This window comes from Bactrocera dorsalis, chromosome 3 (genome assembly GCF_023373825.1).
Source record: "Bactrocera dorsalis isolate Fly_Bdor chromosome 3, ASM2337382v1, whole genome shotgun sequence".
Taxonomy (NCBI): Eukaryota; Metazoa; Arthropoda; class Insecta; order Diptera; family Tephritidae; genus Bactrocera; species Bactrocera dorsalis.
The window spans coordinates 28330875-28353702 of NC_064305.1; the positions used below are offsets into that span (position 1 = coordinate 28330875).

At 35.6% G+C, this 22828-nt stretch overlaps 1 long non-coding RNA gene across 3 annotated transcripts; it reads left to right on the forward strand.

Moving 5' to 3' along the window:
- The first annotated feature begins 7441 nt into the window (after positions 1-7441).
- Positions 7442-22027, forward strand: LOC125777281 (uncharacterized). 3 transcript variants are annotated; one of them, XR_007422233.1, is made up of 2 exons: positions 7442-7624; positions 21847-22027. It is a non-coding gene; the product is annotated as an uncharacterized LOC125777281 (long non-coding RNA). The 3 variants fall into 3 exon arrangements; XR_007422234.1 differs by having other exon boundaries at positions 7442-7619; XR_007422232.1 differs by lacking the exon at positions 7442-7624 and adding an exon at positions 9401-9583.
- The last annotated feature ends 801 nt before the right edge of the window (positions 22028-22828 follow it).

Consider the following 22828-nt stretch of genomic DNA (forward strand, 5'->3'; position numbering starts at 1 on the left):
TTAGCCACTCCATGCTGATAGCCTCCTTCAGCTAAAAACCGTAAAACTGAAGACAATCGATGAAGTGAAGATATAGACGACGATCTTGAAGAACATGCAATCCTCTCTAGGACATCGAGGACATACGTAAAGGCCGCCTTATTTAAGCGATAGTTTTTAATAAACATGTTTTAGAAAAATAATTTTAATAAAATTTAACAATGAATTTTTATGGATTTATGAACTGTACATTGTTTCGTCCACATCGAAAGGGTTACTCCTGTCCCTCAGTGATTTTCGGTGAATTTTTATATCACGCTGACTTCTCTCACGTTCTTCCTCAAGCAACATAAATGAAAACGTTAGCGAATACATATTTTTTGTTCGTAAAATCAATTTGAATATAAACGTTTCCACTTTTATTAATCCTAATTTTTATTTTTTCTTCTACACAGCTGATTTCGAAATGTCAAAATTCAAAATTAAGTCTGGCAACAAAAATTTCGAATTCACATGAATTCAATGATAGCAAATTGTTCGTATTCGTAGCGGACATTCGTATTCGTAGTTTTGCTACGATGGATTGCGTGATAGGGCTGATTATATGCTGCTGATGATATCTTAGATTGCTTTTAAATCGCGTCTTCATCTGCGATTTCAACTCCATGAACTTTTCCGATCCAGTTTTTCTCTTGCTCTCGCCAGTCTCATGGTCTGTTGCTCCAAATATAATATTATTAAATGCATTTGAGACAGTGACTTTATCCCGTTTCTTTACAAAAAGTCCAGCTTATTTCCGTCCTTCAAATGCTCTCAGCTAAATCACGAAGCACGGGCACGTCCCAAGACAGACACTGCGCGCGAGCTGAAGCAAATATTCATCGTCATTACAAAACACAATATCCACAAATGACAGCCCGACAAATTACGAGAAAAAAGAATTAGGTGGTGTTCGAAGCGCTACGGCTATTTACTTATAACCTGCGGGGGCGGCAAGCGTATGCGGCCACCAGAGACTAGAGATGAGCGATATTGTGATTTTTCGATATCTGTGTATTCAGTGATTGCTATTTTTAAATCACTGTGATTTTATATTGCTATTGCGATCGCAACTAAGTCGACGTTCAAACGGAGACCTTTTGTTATTGTTGTTGTAGAGGCTGATTCTGCCAATTTGACAGTGTTTGGCCGAATAAAAGTCCAGGTTCATTCCACTTACGTAGACCCGTCTGTCGTGGGAACGCTGCTTTTAATATTTTCAAGGAAAAGCTAATGACGGGAATCCCATAATCTATCAGAATGTTTTGAATATCCGCTAATAACGGGAGTTTCTTAATTTATGGGAAAATTTTAAAAACACAAAATTTCTTTATTCCATAATTTTTTCTGAAATTACTTAATTACAATTCTAGTTTTAAATTAAATGATGTTCGGTTAAACGAAATAATTATAAGAGCTTCTTAAAAAAGAATAAATAATAAAAAACAGTAAAAGTAACTCCATTTTTATTAAAATTCATATAACTTATTACTAAGTGTTATTAAAAACTTAAATTAAATATTTATGAATATTGCAACCATGAAAAGAGTTTCAATTTGTACTCTAAACTAATTTTTTAAATTCATCACAAAAGCTTTGGAATTTGATTTTAACAATAAGTAAAATTAAAAATTTCATTAAAAATTTAATTAAATTAAAATATTCCATAATTCCATTTTGCATATATTTCATCTAGCACTTCAAACATCTGGCATACTTCACTTTTTTTATACTCTCGCAACAAAGTTGCTAAAGAGAGTATTATAGTTTTGTTCACATAACGGTTGTTTGTAAGCCCTAAAACTAAAAGAGTCAGATATAGGGTTATATATACCAAAGTGATCAGGGTGACGAGTAGAGTTGAAATCCGGATGTCTGTCTGTCCGTCCGTCCGTGCAAGCTGTAACTTGAGTAAAAATTGAGATATCATGATGAAACTTGGTACACGTATTTCTTGGCTCCATTAGAAGGTCGAGTTCGAAGATGAGCAAAATCGGCCCACTGCCACGCCCACAAAATAGCGCAAACCGAAAACCTATAAAGTGTCATAACTAAGCCATAAATAAAGATATTAAAGTGAAATTTGGCACAAACCATCGCATTAGGGAGGGGCATATTTCAATCTAAGTTTTTTGGAAAAGTGGGCGTGGCCCCACTTCCTACTAAGTTTTTTGTACATATCTCGGAAACTACTACAGCTATGTCAACCAAACTCTACAGAGTCGTTTCCTTCAAGTATTTCCATATACAGTTCAAAAATGGAAGAAATCGGATAAAATCCACGCCCACCTCCCATACAAAGGTTATGTTGAAAATCACTAAAAGTGCGTTAAGCGACTAACAAAAAACGTCAGAAACACTAAATTTTACGGAAAAAATGGCGGAAGGAAGCTGCACCCAGGCTTTTTTTAAAAATTGAAAATGGGCGTGGCGTCGCCCACTTATGGACCAAAAACTATATCTCAGGAAGTACTCGACCGATCTCAATGAAATTTGGTATATGATATTTTCTTAACACCCTGATGACATGTACGAAATATGGGCGAAATCGGTTCAGAACCACGCCTTCTTCCGATATAGCGCTATTTTGAATTCCATCTGATTCCTTCTCTGTATAATACAATATATACATTATGAACCAAAATAAACAAATATGTAAATGACGGATAATGAAATCTCGATTATCACTTTATCATGCGAGAGTATAAAATGTTCGGTGACACCCGAACTTAGCCCTTCCTTACTTGTTCCTTGATACATTTCCTGCCATTATTAAAAATTATAAGAACGTTACACTCAAACCGCTATGACGAAAATAGCATATACGCAGATACATACATATAGTCGTATCTGCAATACTCTGAAGAAAGTTGTTACTTTTCTGCTATTTGCTATTGTGATCGCATGTACTGTACTATTAAAAAATTACAATTTCACAAGTTTATTGTGAACTGCTATAGCAATCGCAATTCACAATATCGAACTATTATCGCCATTCACAGGTTCGAACTGCTATCGAAAATCACTGATTCTAACTGCTATGACAATCGCAGTTCATAGAAGCGAACTGTTATTTATAAAATGTGATCGCAGTTGCGATTTGCGATTTTTCAATCACAGCGAAAAAATCACCGGTAGTGAAATATCGCTCATCACTACCAGAGACGTGATGTGATATACTGAAAAAAATTATTTAATTCATTGAAGAAAAAGAACGTGTTTCGGGTATTGCCAGGAAACAGAGAATAGACATAGGCGTTGTGAAGGAGCCGATAGTTGAGATAAATGAAAGCAGACGAGGCATAGCGAATAGGGGTATGTATAAAAATGCAGGCATTCATTTATCGCTGATGGTATTTACCAGCTAGAAGTGAATCTGCGACATACTGTGCAGTCGGGTGAGGTAAGGAAAATTTTGCTTCCAAAAATTATTTTAGTTTTATAATTTTTTTTCAATTAATTTTTCGATTTTTTTATTTATTATTTTACATTTATTGTATTAATTTTTTTAATTAGTTACATTAATTTTTTTAGATTAATTTTATTAATGACTTTAATCAAACAACTTGAAGCAACAAGTAACACAGCAGCTTAGATATATATATTTGACTCTTATCGTCTGCAAAATTTTGATATGTAATGGACAAGAATAATTTTTTTTTTAATTGGGAATTTTTTAAATATTTTTTGTTTAAAATATCTTAGGTAAATGGATTTTCTTGTATACAAGTTTAATTTTTGTAATTTTTTTGCAAAAATAAAAAACAAGTGCTGACTTAAATATCAAATAAAATTTTCAAAACATGCCATCCCATCATTATTATACTGTATAGTAAGGTTAAAAAGATTTAAGTGTAAAACCAAATTTGTAATACATTTTTTCTTCAAATTTGTACACTGTGTGCCTTGTGTAATAACGAAATCCAACTCAGCCAATTTAGTGACAGCTGTGCTCTTTACAATGGAATTGATTAAGCTGTTGTTTCAGACATTTTTCTCTCTTTCTTTTTCTCTGGCGACTTTTTCTGTCTCAACTGTCACTGTTGTGTGTTGACATTTTGTAGAATAAGTACAATAGGAAATTAAATAAATTATTTATGAAGCCAACGGCGAGACGGACGCAAGAACAAGCACGTGGGTTTATTAAAATGTGAGCAGGTGAAGTCGTAGGGAATGAGGTCGATTGAAAAAAATGACAAATCCTAGTAATCACAAAATGTAGATACAAGAGAGTAGACGGAATACTACTACTGATGTTATACTTGGCAAAACGCTGTTGATGTAGTAAGCAAGTTTTGTAAAAAAAATATTTGCGTTTGGTGTTGAGTTGATGAAAAAGAATATAGGGGACTGATGGGGCTTATTTGGGGTAGGAAAACATTTTTATTAACCGTATTTAAGTCGCGAAAATATTGAGAGGGTGTTGGATGGAAAGGGCTTAAAAGAGGGACCATATAAAAGAAACAAAGACGGAGTTTTCATTTCTCGATTGATTTGCCCACTCTCTGAAACCTGGTGACTGAAGATTGCTTTTGATCGTTAGTGTATACCCGCCACACACTCAAATTATGTGGAACATCCGCTGACTATGTGTATGAAATGTAAATCAGCTACCAAAAATATCCAGATAAACTGTTTGTCAACAATTTCACCCGCTTGCTTAAACACGTTTTTACTAGTCTCTTTGTGCTCTCTTTTTTTACTACAATTCTTCTTCTTTGCTTACTTTCTCTTTGCCTTCACCTAAATCACTCATTTGTATGTTATTTGCGCTTCAGGGCTTTGTCAACGATCCAGATTATCCGGTTAGTTAGGTTGAATGGATAGAAATTATTTGCTGACATCGCGAAACCATGACACCAACAGTGCGGAGAGCAGCTGGCGAGGAGTAAATTGTAAGGCATTAAGTCTGGTAAAATATTTCGTGTCTGAATTTATGCAGAGTCGCAGAAAATTAATAATTTGTATTGCAAATATGTAAGTGTGGCTGTGAAAATTAAATAATAAAGAATTCTGCAAGTAGTAAGTAAGAAATAATAAGAGAGGAAAGTGAAGAATGTATATCAAGCTTATTAGATTTGCACCCAAGGGACTAATTTTCATAAATTCTACTCTCGCTATTTTATATTTGTCTGCGCTGAAGGTTGCTCTGTCAGCTTTTGTGCCGCGTTCGCTGTAGTGAAAGGCTAATTGTAAACATCTTGCTGGTATAAATTCTGATTATGCGGTGGTGCGTTGGACATTTCTTTGAATATACATATTCACGTTTGATAGCAGACGATTCCTTGAATCGTTCAAAAAGTAATTTCCGTTACGAGTGTGTTCTTCATAAGAAATTTACAGCAGCCTAATAGTTGACAGGTGACACAAAGGTACCTTAGCTGATTAACTATTCGGGATGGCAGGTTCGAAACTCGATTGCAAGACATTCTTGTAGAAACACTCTCTTCGCGAAAGAGCCAAAATCTCGAATATAGTTCGAATGATGAAAAGATCGATTTTAAGGAAATATCAAAAATCGCACATATGTTTCTTATATATTTATCATCAAGTCAATTTCTTTGCTTCATAAAACGTCTCCGAGATAATCATTACTTCTTTTTCGAAATGATGTGCAAGCTAGTATCAATACCTGATCCTGGGCCGCCTCATAACATTCGTCTCACTTGAAGTTGCTGAGCAGATCTGGTTGAGTGGATATATGCCGTCTTCGTGATCAGATGAGTTCTGTACGTTGACCTAAAAAAGCATCTTGGAACTTTACACAATTTTGTTTCGAAAGTAAAGCGACGTCTATCGATTGCAAATAAGCCAATACATTTAACAGTATTTTCATTGAACAATTTTTTAAGTTATTGGTAACAAGAAGTATCGTCGAGAGTTCCCCGTTTCATTCAAAGCAATCTTCTTATAGCGAAACTGAAAGCTCCCTGCAGACAAATATCAGGAATATGTACAAAATGCCTGATTTTTGGCGGTCGTCTATATGTCGTTCTTCCCTGATGTTATTGTAAAGTTGGTCTACAATCCAGATTATATGGACAAATCGACTTTGAAATTTTACTCTACGTGGTCCAACCTTCTAGCTCCATAGCATAATTTCTTAGAGCACTATGCAACATATTTTCTATCGAGCTCTTGATATTGTGCTTCAAATTATGATCATTAATCAAGTTTTTATCATGTATTCTAACGTGCTCAGTCAGATGTAAAGAACACTAGTATTGTAATACTAAGCAGGGCGGGAGAAAAAAATCTAAATATTTTCAACTTTATAAAATCGGCATTTAATCACGTGTTAGATAATCGCACTACTGAGAGCAACACTATTGGATTCTACTTCTCCTCCCTTCTTTGTAGCCATATTTTTACTATATGGTTTCGTTCCGGCTGCCGCTGGTGTTTTTGCTTTCCTCGAGGTGAACTTAACTGAATTACGGGAAATTCGGACTCTTTTAATACTTTTTTCTTTGTTAGAGGTTTTATTCATTTCTTGGACCCGCGCACGAGTGGTTACGGAGTTATTACGGAGGACATCAGATATTCATATGCTCTGTTCGAGGCTGGGATCTTTCAGACGGTCGCATGCTATCTTTGTTCACACCTTTCTGTATAGGACGACTCATCATCTGATTGGTGTATTATTAGTGAGTAATGAACACGCAGAAAAAAAGTCAGACCTTAGCTCGATACCTTCCAATAGAAACAGATGTAAACTGTTATCAGCTCGTCCCTGCCTTCGTCGTGATATAATGGTATCTCTTACCAGTCGGCATCCTTGGGGAAGGTTCAGTTGGGGATTTTTAATTGTTCTAAAGAATAGCAAGAAAAGACGAAAAGTCTTTTAGAAGAAGAGATTTTGACTAAACTTAAGTCAATTGTAAACATGGCCAGAACATATTAATATTTATTCATATTAGTAATTTCAAAGAATCCATCCAATTTTAAAATGTCATTGAAAATCAACACCATATTGTTAATGAGCAGCGTTAATGGCACTTTAACGTCTGATTTATTTTAGTTAATACTACTTTTTCATCCTTGTCAAATTTATAGCGAGATTTCGTAACAAACAAAAACTTTATTCACGCAGACCAACAAAGACACACACCCACATTATTTTAATAAACTAAACAAATATAATGAATTCGCTACTAAGGCGGCGGTTGCACATAACAACATAACCATAAATAAATAATGAAACAATGAAAAAAAATGAATTGCAATAAAATTCATATGACTACTAAATAGCCAATTGAATTGGTGAGAGCCAGAGCGACAGAGCTTGGACCGAGTGTGGCTAGCAGAGATAAATAGATGATTAATTGCTAAACTTCAAAACCACCTAAACTTTGACAGTTGATCGAGTTCAGGAGGTTTTGACGTTTAGCGATTGGAAACGAGCGATGGCCAGATTGAAATATTACAAAAACAAGTAAGGAAGGGCTAAGTTCGGGTGTCACCGAACATTTTATACTCTCGCATGATAAAGTGATAATCGAGATTTCATTATCCGTCATTTACATATTTTTTTATTTTGCTGTAAAATTAATTAGAATTAAATTCTGAGAGATTTACCGATATTTTCGGTGAAAAATTAGGTTAGGTTAGGTTGGGCACTGAGTTCTTCGTGTTCGATATCAGGGACCTTGAAAAGTTATAGTCCGATCACAACAATTTTTCCACAAGGGATACCTCAGCTCACATACCGTATTTGAGTAAAGTTTTATTCCGCTATGAATATGCTAAAGAGAGTATTATAGTTTTGTTCACATAACGGTTGTTTGTAAGTCCTAAAACTAAAAGAGTCAGATTTAGGGTTATATATTACCAAAGTGATCAGGGTGACGAGTAGAGGTGAAATCCGGATGTCTGTCTGTCCGTCCGTCCGTCTGTCTGTCCGTCTGTGCAAGCTGTAACTTGAGTAAAAATTGAGATATCATGATGAAACTTGGTACACGTATTTCTTGGCTCCATAAGAAGGTCAAGTTCGAAGATGGGCAAAATCGGTCCACTGCCACGCCCACAAAATGGCGGAAACCGAAAACCTATAAAGTGTCATAACTAAGCCATAAATGAAGATATTAAAGTGAAGTTTGGCACAAAGGATCGCATTAAGGAGGAGCATATTTGGAAGTAATATTTTTGGAAAAGTGGGCGTGGCCCCGCCCCCTACTAAGTTTTTTGTACATATCTCCGAAACTACTATAGCTATGTCAACCAAGCTCTATATAGCCGTTTCCTTCAGGCATTTCCATATACAGTTCAAAAATGGAAGATATCGGATAATAACCGCGCCCACCTCCCATACAAAGGTTATGTTGAAAATCACTAAAAGTGCGTTAACCGACTAACAAAAAACTTCAGAAAGACAAAATTTTACGGAAAAAATGGCAGAAGGAAGCTGCACCCAAGCTTTTTTTTTTTTAATTAAAAATGGGCGTGGCGTCGCCCACTTATGGACCAAAAACCATAACTCAGGAACTAATCCACTGATTTCAATGAAATTCGGTATATAATATTTTTTTAACACCCTGAAGACATATACTAAATATGGGCGAAATCGGTTCTCAACCACGCCTTCTTCCAATATAACGCTATTTTGAATTCCATCTGATGCCTTCTCTGTATAATATATACATTAGGAACCAATGATCATAGCGGAATAAAACTTTACTAAAATACGGTATGTGAGCTGAGGTATCCCTTGTGGAAAAATTGTTGTGATCGGACTATAACTTTTCAAGCTCCCTGATATCGAACACGAAGAACTCAGTGCCCAACCTAACCTAACCTAATTTTTCACCGAAAATATCGGTAAATCTCTAAGAATTTAATTCTAATTAATTTTACAGCAAAATAAAAAAATATTTAAATGACGGATAATGAAATCTCGATTATCACTTTATCGTGCGAGAGTATAAAATGTTCGGTGACACCCGAACTTAGCCCTTCCTTACTTGTTTTGTTGTAAAATTAATTAGAATTAAATTCTGAGAGATTTACCGATATTTTCGGTGAAAAATTATGTTAGGGTAGGCACTGAGTTCTTCGTGTTCGATATCAGGGACCTTGAGAAGTTATAGTCCGATCACGACAATTTTTCCACAAGGGATACCTCAGCTCAAATATCGTATTTGTGTAAAGTCTTATTCCGCTATCATCATTAGTTTCTAATGTATGTATATATTATACAGAGAAGGCATCAGATGGAATTCAAAATAGCGTTATATTGGAAGAAGGCGTGGTTGTGAACCGATTTCGCCCATATTTCGTACATGTCATCAGTATTATATACCGAATTTCATTGAAATCGGTCCAGTAGTTCCTGAGATATGGTTTTTGGTCCATTTGTGGGCGACGCCACGCCCATTTTCAATTAAAAAAAAAACAAGTAAGGAAGGGCTAAGTTCGGGTGTCACCGAACATTTTATACTCTCGCATGACAAAGTGATAATCGAGATTTCATTATCCGTCATTTACATATTTTTTTATTTTGCTGTAAAATTAATTAGAATTAAATTCTAAGAGATTTACCGATATTTTCGGTGAAAAATTAGGTTAGGTTAGGTTAGGCACTGAGTTCTTCGTGTTCGATATCAGGGACCTTGAAAAGTTTATAGTTCAATCACGACAATTTTTCCACAAGGGATACCTCAGCTCAAATACCGTATTCGTGTAAAGTTTTATTCCACTATCATCATTGGTTCCTAATGTATATACTCGTATTATACAGAGAAGGCAGCAGATGGAATACAAAATAGTGTTATATTGGAAAAAGGCGTGGTTGTGAACCGATTTCACCCATATTTCGTACATGTCGTCAGGGTGTTAAGAAAATATTATATACCGAATTTCATTGAAATCGGTCGAGTAGTTCCTAAGATATGGTTTTTGGTCCATAAGTGGGCGACGCCACGCCCATTTTCAATTTTTAAAAAAAGCCTGGGTGCAACTTCCTTCTGCTATTTCTTCCGTAAAATTTTGTGTTTCTGACGTTTTTTGTTAGTCGGTTGACGCACTTTAAGTGATTTTCAACATAACCTTTGTATGGGAGGTGGGCGTGGTTATTATCCGATTTCTTCCATTTTTGAACTGTATATGGAAATGCCTGAAGAAAACGATTCTGTAGAGTTTGGTTGACATAGCTATAGTAGTTTCCGAGATATGTACAAAAAACTTAGTAGGGGGCGGGGCCACGCCCACTTTTCCAAAAAAATTACGTCCAAATATGCCCCTCCCTAATGCGATCCTTTGTGCCAAATTTCACTTTAATATCTTTATTTATGGCTTAGTTATGACACTTTATAGGTTTTCGGTTTCCGCCATTTTGTGGGCGTGGCAGTGGGCCGATTTTGCCCATCTTCGAACTTAACCTTCTTATGGAGCCAAGAAATACGTGTACCAAGTTTCATCACGATATCTCAATTTTTACTCAAGTTACAGCTTGCACGGACGGACGGACGGACGGACAGACGGACGGACGGACGGACGGACAGACGGACGGACGGACAGACAGACATCCGGATTTCAACTCTACTCGTCACCCTGATCACTTTGGTATATATAACCCTATATCTGACTCTTTTAGTTTTAGGACTTACAAACAACCGTTATGTGAACAAAACTATAATACTCTCTTTAGCAACTTTGTTGCGAGAGTATAACAAAACTGAGTGCAGCTTCCTTCTGTCATTTCTTTTGTAAAATTTGGTGTTTCTGACGTTTTTTGTTAGTCGGTTAACGCACTTTTAGTTATTTTCAACATAACCTTTATATGGGAGGTGGGCGTGGTTATTATCCGATTTCTTCCATTTTTGAACTGTATATGGAAATGCTTGAAGGAAACGGCTCTATAGAGTTTGGTTGACATAGCTATAGCAGTTTCCGAGGTATGTACAAAAAACTTAGTAGGGGTCACGCCCACTTTTCCAAAAAAATTACGTCCAAATATGCCCCTCCCTAATGCGATCCTTTGTGCAAAATTTCACTTTAATATCTTTATTTGTGGCTTAGTTATGATACTTTATAGGTTTTCGGTTTCCGCCATTTTGTGGGCGTGGCAGTTTGCCGATTTTGCCCATCTTCGAACTTAACCTTCTTATGGAACCAAGAAATACGTGTACGAAGTTTCATCATGATAACTCTATTTTTACTCAAATTACAGCTTGCACGGACGGATGGACAGACGGACGGACGGACGGACAGACGGACGGACGGACAGACAGACATCCGGATTTCAACTCTACTCGTCACCCTGATCACTTTGGTATATATAACCCTTTATCTGACTCTTTTAGTTTTAGGACTTACAAACAACCGTTATGTGAACAAAACTATAATACTCTCCTTAGCAACTTTGTTGCGAGAGTATAAAAATATGTAAACGGAAGGATTTGTTGCATCGTTCAAGACCACTTATAAAAAATGTTAAGCAATGAAAATTAAATAAATTTGTGAAATTTAAGGGTATTTGATGAAACATTTTGTAATTTGAAGCATCATAGTATTATTTTCAATGGAAAATGATTAAAAACATTTAGTGATTGAGAGCTAACAAGCTTACATCTTTTTATGGGGTATTGAAAGATCAAAAGTCAGTTGTTCTAATATATTTTAAAAAGATTTAAATAGTTTCTCCATATAATAAATAACCACTATTTAGTAATTTTTATTCGTACTAAATGTTGGGTGTTGGGTTGATAAATGCCCAAAAATTGTTATTTTGTTCAATCTGGCCATAATGGAAAATGTTACAAAAAACGCAAATAGTGAAGCGCACTGGTCGATTTCATAAGCCATAAATAAAAAAAAGTTTGAAATTTCCCACTGTATGTATCAAAACTATTTTATAAAATAGCAATGAAATTAACGTTAAATACATTTTTGCTCTATCCCTTTTGTACGCGCCACGAAAAGCGAGAGAAAATCGTGCTTAATCCTAATAAATCGAAATGAGTATTTAGAAGAAAGGTATGTGCTATAGAACCACGTGATTTTTCCGTACTAATATAGGGTGATTTTTTTGAGGTTAGGATTTTCATGCATTAGTATTTGACAGATCACGTGGGATTTCAGACATGGTGTCAAAGAGAAAGATGCTCAGTATGCTTTGACATTTCATCATGAATAGACTTACTAACGAGCAACGCTTGCAAATCATTGAATTTTATTACCAAAATCAGTGTTCGGTTCGAAATGTGTTTTATCGACAAATTTTGTTCAGCGATGAGGCTCATTTCTGGTTGAATGGCTACGTAAATAAGCAAAATTGCCGCATTTGGGGTGAAGAGCAACCAGAAGCCGTTCAAGAACTGCCCATGCATCCCGAAAAATGCACTGTTTGGTGTGGTTTGTACGCTGGTGGAATCATTGGACCGTATTTTTCAAAGATGCTGTTGGACGCAACGTTACGGTGAATGGCGATCGCTATCGTTCGATGCTAACAAACTTTTTGTTGCCAAAAAATGGAAGAACTGAACTTGGTTGACATGTGGTTTCAACAAGATGGCGCTACATGCCACACAGCTCGCGATTCTATGGCCATTTTGAGGGAAAACACTTCGGACAACAATTCATCTCAAGAAATGGACCCGTAAGTTGGCCACCAAGATCATGCGATTTAACGCCTTTAGACTATTTTTTGTGGGGCTACGTCAAGTCTAAAGTCTACAGAAATAAGCCAGCAACTATTCCAGCTTTGGAAGACAACATTTCCGAAGAAATTCGGGCTATTCCGGCCGAAATGCTCGAAAAAGTTGCCCAAAATTGGACTTTCCGAATGGACCACCTAAGACGCAGCCGCGGTCAACATTTAAATGAAATTATCTTCAAAAAGTAAATGTCATGAACCAATCTAACGTTTCAAATAAAGAACCGATGAGATTTTGCAAATTTTATGCGTTTTTTTTTAAAAAAAAGTTATCAAGCTCTTAAAAAATCACCCTTTATATTGTTTTATTGTTTTAAAACTATTATTTTACAAGTGACCTTTTGAGTGATATATTTTTCTTTATACATCGAATTAAGTAATAAAAATAGTTGTGATTCCAGTCTTACCCACAAATGAGACAAGTTTGTTTATATTATTTAATGTTTTCTAAGTCTATGCTTATGATTTCAGCTGCAACTTTTTGCAACTTTCTTTGTTATTCATGTTTTTCTACCAGGTATGCGATTTTTTGTGTGTTATTTTTCATAATTTTTTGTATTTAAGTATAAGTGTGAACGAGTATATTATATTGTTTTTTATGTTTTTTCGTCATATTTATTTGAGTTTTGGTTTTCATTTTCTCACTTTTATCAAATGTTTGTTTTATACGCTATTTTATTCAGGAACATCATATCAATGTGAACTTTCACGCCTATATATCCTTGAATTGTGGTGTTTGGAAAAAGGTTCATTTACCGATAAAGCTAAAAAAGTATGTGACGACTTAACCCGTAGATTTGAATGGGATGGCTATGGATGTATTGGAAATATTGTTATGAAGACTTGTTTACATTTTCAAAAGATTTGAAGAAACGTGGAATAAAAGCAACAGAACAAAATCAAAAGTTATCCAAAAAAATGCGAATTGGTTTGCACAATATGGATATATAATTATTAGTCGACAATCATCTGCATTGAATCAGGATCAAGGACGTCCAATATTAAGTCTAATAGAGTTCTCAGAGTTCTCTGAACAAAGTGTCGAAGGATAGCAGATTTAGCAGAACTCAATGTGTCCGCTGTTGATGATTTGCGTTTGGCTTGTAAGGAACCAAATAATATGACTCCTCTAATTACCTAGCATTAATAGGAAAATGGGGCTTTGATGGCAGTTCTGGGCAGAGCGAATATAAGCAAAAGTTCGAAAATAATAATTTGGAAGACAGTAATTTATTTGTTACGTCATATGTCCCTCTACAAATGATAATAAAATCGCAAAATGATGAGGAGCACAAACTAATTTGGACCTTCATCCACTCGCTATTGCCGTCCTGTTCGAATTCAGTTTCAAAAGGAATCAGTTCAATTAACCCTAAATGAAGGATTATATTTTAAAAACAAAATTCAACAATTAAGTCCCACTGACTTCAAAACAGCTACCAATCGCAAATTTTATATCGATCACATTCTTCAACTTACAATGGTGGATGGCAAAGTGTGCAATGCCTTAACTGAAACCTCATCTGCAAAATGCTGTATATGCTCGGCCAAACCTACTAAGATGAACGATATTGACAAATGCTTGGAAAAAGAAGTACGAACAGATCGCTACGAATTTGGATTGTCTCCATTACATGCCTACATTCGATTTTTTGAATATTTCCTTCACGTTTCTTATAGACTTGAAATCAGACAATGGTAAATAAGGGGTTTAGAAGATGAAGAACGATTTCTAAGAAGGAAAAAAAAACATCCAGTGGGAGTTTCGTGAAAAAATGGGTCTTATAGTCGACAGACCAAAAACAGGTGGTAGTGGATCTTCAAACGATGGAAATACTGCTAGAAAAATTTTCAACGATGTCCGATGCTAAAATATCAGACATAGAAAAAGAATTAATTGAAAATTGTGCAGTATTACTACAAGCTTTATCATCAGGGTACAAAATTAATGTGGAAAAATTTAGAAAATTTGCGCTAGATACTGCAAGAGAATTAACATCAAAGTATTCCTGATATTATCTTCCTGCGTCAGTCCATAAAATTTTAATTCACGCTCCCGATGTTATTCAATATGCATTAGTTTCAATTGGAGAGCTCTCAGAAGAAGCTGTTGAGTCAAGGAATAAGGACGTTAGGATGTATCGACTCCATCATACACGAAAGAACTCACGTGTCGCAACAAATCAGGACTTATTAAACCGATTACTCTTGAGCTTAGATCCTTTCATCTCTGGTCAAAGAAAACTACGATGCAAAAGTAAATAAATTTTATTAAAATCAGTATTTGATTTAGTAGAATAAAAATCAAATAATTCTTTTTTTGTTAATCAACTTTTTTATTATTATCATCGGCGGGTGGCGGAATTTGAAAGGCTTAGGAGCAATTTATTTATGTCAATATAATTGTTAATTACTTGTTATGATTTTAAAAAGCTTAGGAAAAAATTTCACTTTAATATAGGCAGTGGAAGTATTTTTGGCCGCTGATTTCATACAAGACCGACCACTGTGCGCTCTCACACTGGCTAGCTTATTGAACAGTGTTCAAATTTAAGTACAATTTGGAATATGTGAATATTGTATTGAAAGGTTTAAATAAAAGCTTTCTTAATATGATTTAAAAAGAATATATTAGATGTGGAGGAAGTTCTAAGTGAGATTCTAGATGCCATGTTAATGTTCCAATAAGAGAGCGCCGAAGATTCAAACCAACCTTGTGAATAAACTAGAGCAGTAAAGGTGCACACGCCAATGTTCACCACACGGTATAGGGCAGCGGAGATACCAAGGGAAGGGGTAAGTCTTTACTAAACTTTAATGAAAAGTAATCTAGCTAGGTTTCAAGACCGAATCATACCCTTTAAGAACCCCCAAAGGTGGTCTAGTCACCGCCGCCCAGAGCATACTTAAATTATGGAGGAAGTGGTAACGAACGTACAACGCCAGGAGAAGGAAAACCCGATTCCCCAATCGATGACGATGGAACAGACGTTTCATTCCCAGACCATCAAGAAGTTTGAATAGCAATTACGCTCCTGAAGAACAACAAAGCGGCGGGGGCCGATGGATTGCCGGTCGAGCTATTCAAACACGACGGCGAAGAACTGATAAGGAGCGTGCATCAGCTTTTTTGTAAAATATGGTCGGACGAAAGAATGCCCAACGATCGGAATTTGAGAAAAGGAGCTGCCTATGTGCCGCGATGTCTGAATTTGGTATCCCCGCAAAACTAATACGGCTGTGTAAACTGACATTGAGCAACACCAAAAGCTCCGTCTGTTGGCTACGTCACTGTTGACAGTCATAACTTTGAAGTTGTAGATAATTTCGTCTATTTAGGAACCAGCGTAAACACCACCAACAACGTCAGCCTGGAAATCCAACGCAGAATAACTCTTGCCAACACATGGTACTTCGGATTGAGTAGGCAATTGAGAAGCAAAGTCCTCTCTCGACAAACAAAAACCAAACTCTATAAGTCACTCATAATTCCCGTCCTGCTATATGGTGCAGAGGCCTGGACGATGTCAACAACAGATGAGTCGACGTTGCGAGTTTTCGAGAGAAAAGTTCTGCGAAAGATTTATGGTCCTTTGCGCGTTGGCCACGGCGAATATCGCATTCGATGGAACGATGAGCTGTAGGAGATATACGAGGACATTGACATAGTTCAGCGAATTAAAAGACAGCGGCTACGCTGGCTAGATCATGTTGTCCGGATGGACGAAAACACTCCAGCTCTGAAAGTATTCGACGCAGTACCCGCCGGAGAACGCAGAGTAAGAAGAATACCTCCACTCTGTTGGAAAGACCAAGAGGAGCAAGACCTCACTTCGCTTGGAATATCCAATTGGTGCCACGTAGCGAAAAGAAGAATCGACTGGCGCGCTGTTGTTAACTCGGCTATTATCGCGTAAGCGGTGTATACGCCAGTAAAGAAGAAGAATCTAGCTAAAGCTAACTCGGGAAGAAACAAAATTTTTGGCCTAGCAAAATAGTATATGACAAAGATGGGGAGGTGATTTGTACATCCTCATTTTCTGAAGATTGTTAGATTTCAAGTTGACTTCTCAGCCCTTAATGGAAGTTTAACCTACACAATGGACTATATGCAGTAAGAAATCAGTAGTAGACATGGCCCAAGATCATTTTCCGGGGTATGCAGAAGCTAAAAATCTACAATTTGTAAGAGATGCGTACCTACACATATCACAACAAAGGACCAAATACTTTAACTGTTTAAATCACCTACTATGGACGGTATTTTTCCAGCCATAACGCAGAATGTATCTACAGTGTTGTCATCTTTCCTGACCAAAATATACGATATAGGCGAGGGTCGTAGTCATACCGAAGGCGGCCAAAGGAATCCCCCTTTATTCCGCAGAATATGAACTGGTAGGTCTAACCCCATTCTTTCTGAAGGTTTTTGAAAAATTCTAGACGCCAATATTAGAGACAGGCTCTTTCAACAGCCCATTTTCTTTCAGTTATAATTTTATTCGCGTATTTTCTTCTGTTGCCTACATTTCGGCAAATTTACTATATACTATATACTATATACATATTTGTAAGGTAATCAAGTTTCAAGAACAACACTTATAAGATCAATTTCATTTTATCTAATTGAATAAAAGTGATTTAAATATTAGATTATAGTTTCTTAACCTCTAGATCTGCGACAATAATTTTTATATAGTCTTTAGTAGAAAGTTAAGTTTCTTATACAGCAGGTTTGCGAAACGGACCTAATTTTCCTTACACTCATGGTTCCAAAATATAAATTAAGACTATAGTAACACAGTAAGGAGCAAAGGAGCCCGAATTCCCTGCAAAAAGCCGAAAAGGACTAGTTGTAGAGGGCTGAGTTTGTAACGAGCTCCAAAAATGCCACTACAAAGACAGGCCTTGAAGCAAGGCTTGGCAATAACGCTGGAGTTGAAAGTAAGCTTAGTTCCAGAAAGGCAACAATACTAGCGGCAGCCGGAACCAAATGCTGCAGCCAAAGTATAGCTACAAAGCAGAAAGGAAAATGAAATGCCAACAGTGTTGATGATATTAGTGTGTCTGCCAGGGAATGACCTAATTTTAAGGTCGATGCCATGTAAAGATGCAAAAGCCAACAAATGAGGAGCTTAGAAAGAACTATTTGGACTTCCCAAAGCGACCTTATTTTAGATATTGTTTTTAAATTGAACCCAGGCTACATAATGTCCCAGTTTGAATTAGAGGCTCAAAGGTTTTTTTGCACTTCCTTCTTTCAGCTGCTCAAACCACTGTGCCCACTAGCATCCATCTGTTCGTAATATGTCATTTGGTTTCAATTAACTTAATTGACATTAACTGCGCAAAGTATTAAATTGGTTGTGGAATGTTTTGAGAATTTTTTGTTACATTTAATTTTATTCTTAATTCAAATGCATAATGAAAATTTATTAATGATAGACTAAACAACCGGTTGTTGATTGTTGCCTGCGTTTTTACATCGAAAAACATGTGAATTTCTGCTAGGGAGCTTGAAAAATCTCATTTAAAATGTAGGATTATTATATTTTCTCCAATATTGGAGTTGTGTTGACCTAACGGAACATCGTATTCACAATTATATTAATATTATTAATTATTATTATCATTGTATACGTCGAAACGCTAGTCCGTATCTTTTGTGTGTCAGTGTACATGCGTACAGCGGAGTGCAAGTATTTTGTAGGCTAAAAGTGTAAAGTGTTTAATTATGGAATCTTCTACGAACAAAATCCCCGACATATGTATATAAATTGATCAAGAAGGTAAGAAAATAGTTTGATAAAACCTGTTAGGAGTTAGGGGTTAAATAAGATCAAGCTGGAGCGAAAGCATAAGAGAGGACAAGCTAGGTGAAACCGGTCTACAACCTCGCCTTTTTATAATACACATTGCCAGATTATTTTACTTTAGAAAAGCTAAATCAAACAGAAATGATATGGTATACGTATGCATGAATGTGTTAACTCTCAATTAAACATGTTCAAAATCAGATTAAACGATTTCACAGCTACCGAATAATATGACCCTATGGTCGACGAATTACTTTTCGAAAATATCGTTTAATTTTTTATTTAAATTAATTAAGAAAGTGGAAAACTTATAGTAAGTCGCTAAATTAAAAAAAAAAACCAATCCAATATTGACTGATAAAAAAAATTTTACTGGAGTGTTGGCGACTAGATAAAAATTTTATTGAATAAAATATATAAGGAAAAGATTTTATTTCATAATAATTAAACTTGAGTGATTCAGAAAACAAAAAATGATTTATGAGAGTTTCCACGTGTTTCGAATATTAAAGGAAATTAATTATTACAAAATGAGTACAAAATCAAATGGCTTGAAAACTTACATTATTATTTTTGAAGAAGGTGGCTGTTTAACAAATTTTGTTTTCTATAAAATAAAATATAGATATGTTCATAACATATTATCCATATTTTACTGATAAAGCGGTTTGAAAAAAATTGCCCTAAATTTATTGTTTGACAGAATTATCATTTTTTCAAAATTTAAATTTAAATTTTTTTTTTTTAAATAAATATTTTTTTTTACAATAAGTGCTTCAAATTAACGAAGGCCGAATAAAGTTTAGAGTACGAATGTTTTCGGTCGAGTTAGTAATAAAAGTAAAAAATTTAATAATTTTAAACATGACTTTTGTGGCAATGGAAAAAATCTGTAGTGACGTTTCATTTTTTTTTTTAATATCTGCGTTGTTATAAAAAAAAATCGACAAAAAATAATTGTAATTAAAAATTATTTGCTCATTTCTCTCATGACCCCGAGTAGGAAAAATAAAATTTAATAAAACATTTTAATTAATTTTACGACCATTTGTGGCAAACCTTACCATATAAAAGCGTTAAAAGCGCAACATTTTATTAAACAAACAATTTTTAAGTTGCTGTGTTTCGAATATATTAAGTAATTGGCTGGCTTGTGCGCCACAAACTTTGCGTCCTTTCGCTGTATTTATGAGTTGTGAGTTGAAAAAAATTACACTCAAATATGTTTAGTGAACCACTTTTTTTCTGTATGTCATACTGTTTAAACGATTTTTTTCTGGTTCGAATTTTTTCATAATTCTCTTTCGCTCAACTTTTCTTTTGTATTTTGTCTGAGATTTTTTTTTTTGAGTTTTTTGTTTGAGTTTTTTGTTTGAATGATAGTATATTATATTTTTCTACTGTGAAATTTTTCCCACATGCAGATGTAGTATGTATTTTCATTATTATTTCTCGCTTACTTTTGCAGCGTGATATTTACTGAATTTTTGTCGCACCACAATTACATGAAAACACCATTTTTCCGCTTAAAATCTCGGCGCGCTCACAATTATGTTGCATATTGCATAAATATTGACACTGCTGCGTTGTTTTTGTCATCAATAGTTATAGAAACACAAGTCATTTTGTTGTTGTTGTTGTTATAGGATATAAAAATAATTTCAAAATAATTGACAAAATAGCGAACGCAAAATATTATGCAAATGCTAATGACCCACAATTACAAGCGGGTAGGCACAAACACCTCTATACATACACTTGCATGCATAAACATACATACATATATGAATTTGTGAAAATGTGAGCTTTGTTCCGCTTCAATAACAATAATGTTGAGTATGACATTTTGTCAGGCATCAGTGGGCAAACACGCGCCCACACAAATAAACATAAATACACGCACACGCTCACTTACTCAAAATCGCATAAATACTTAGCACATACACAGTTACGGTGGCAGGATTTAATCGCAGAAAACTAAATAATAACCACAAACAAATACTCACACACACCCGCGCACGCTCATATTCATTTGCGCACTCAATAAAGCTCTTTGTTTAAATGCATAGCCATTAGTGATGAGCGATATTTCACTACTGGTGATTTTTTCACTGTGATTGAAAAATCGCAAATCGCAACGATCACATTTTATTAATAGCAGTTCGCTTCTATGAGCAGTTCGAACCTGTGATTTGCGATCGCAGTTCGAACCGGTGAATTGCGATCGCAGTTCGAAACTGTGTTTTGCGATCGCAGTTCGAACCTGTGAATTGCGATTGCGATAGCAGTTCAAAATAAACTTGTGAAACTGTAATTTTTTAATAGTACAGTACATGCGATAACAATAGCTGCACAAATAACGACCCAATTTATTGGGGAATATAAACCACTGGTGATATGCACTTACACTCGCGCGAGTGTTTAAAATGAAAAAAATAGTAGAGTATTTGAAAGGTATAATTCATTTAAAATTATCCTTTGTTTGCGGTAAAATGTTTTGCTTAATAATAAGAAATAGGTTTTGTTGTCTGCGCGAGTGAAACGATGACGATCGAAGGCAAAAAGTGGCAATTCCGCGGCGCCGTGTGAAGTGTCAAATATAAAGCGTTTTGGATGGGCGGCTTGTATAGCACGAATAGTAGAGGAGTAAGATTGATAGCGATGCGTGTATGGCGAATGTGTCCGACAAAAAAAATCTTGAACCTGCTCAGCGGGCCATCCTTTATGTTTGGTGCGTTGATGTAGAAGCGTGGTGAGTTGTGTGGTGTGGTAATGTATGTGTTATGGTGTCATCGACTGTGGTATATTAGTTGTATCTTACTAGGATGGGCCAGGTTTTCCGGGTAGAGTGGGTGGACGCGTAACTCATTTAAACAATAGCAAATAGCAGAAAAGTAACAACTTTCTTCAGGGTAAGTATATATATGTATATTAGGTTGTGCCATTCTGAGGCAACCTTTTTTTTTCAACTGAAAAACAGGCTCAAAACTTTCGAAAATGTGTAAAAAAAAGTCACTCAAAAGATGAGCTCCTAATATGAAAATAAGAGGTGCCTATTTCAAATTTTCTGTTTTCCATATAAATTACATGAAAAAAAAATCATTTTTTTTTTGGTGGTTATTGTGCCTAGGTTTTATATGTGCCCCGATGGCTGCCAGTAGGGATGGTAAACTCGATCCCGATTCTACTCGAGAATCGAGTTTTCTCGTAGAATAATCGATTTTTCGAATGTCAAGAACCGATTATTAATCGACTTCGACTACTGGAGATCGATTCCGAATCGATCGATTCCATGTACTTAATTTATATGGAAAACAGAAAATTTGAAATAAGCACCTCTTAATATTAATATTAAGAGAGGTTAGGTTAGGCACTGAGTTCTTCGTGTTCGATATCAGGGACCTTGAAAAGTTATAGTCCGATCACGGAAATTTTTCCACAAGGGATACCTCAGCTCAAATACCGTGTTTGTGTAAAGTTTTATTCCGCTATCATCATTGGTTCCTAATGTATATATTATACAGAGAAGGCATCAGATGGAATTCAAAATAGCGTTATATTGGAAGAAGGCGTGGTTGAGAACCGATTTCGCCCATATTTCATACATGTTATCAGGGTGTTAAAAAAATATTGTATACCGAATTTTACTGAAATCGGTGTAGTAGTTCCTGAGATATGGTTTTTAGTCCATAAGTGGGCGACGCCACGCCCATTTTCAATTTAAAAAAAAAAAAAAACTGAGTGCAGCTTCCTTCTGTCATTTCTTTTGTAAAATTTGGTGTTTCTGACGTTTTTGTTAGTCGGTTAACGCATTTTTAGTGATTTTCAACATGACCTTTATATGGGAGGTGGACGTGGTTATTATCCGATATCTTCTATTTTTAAACTGTATATGGAAATGCCAGAAGGACACGACTCTATAAAGTTTGGTTGACATAGCTATAGTAGTTTCCGAGATATGTACAAAAAACTTATAAGGGAGCGGGGCCACGCCCAATTTTTCCAAAAAAATCACGTCCAAAAATACCCATCCCTAATGCGATTCTGTGTGCCAAATTTCACTTTAACATCTTTATTTATGGCTTAGTTATGACACTTTATAGGTGTTCGGATTTTGCCCATCTTCGAACTTAAACTTCTTATGGAGCCACGAAATACGTGTACCAAGTTTCATCATGATATCTCAATTTTTACTCAAGTTACAGCTTGCACGGACGGACGGACAGACAGACATCCGGATTTCAACTCTACTCGTCACCCTGATCCCTTTGGTATACATATGTAACCCTATATCTGACTCTTTTAGTTTTAGGACTTACAAACAACTGTTATGTGAACAAAA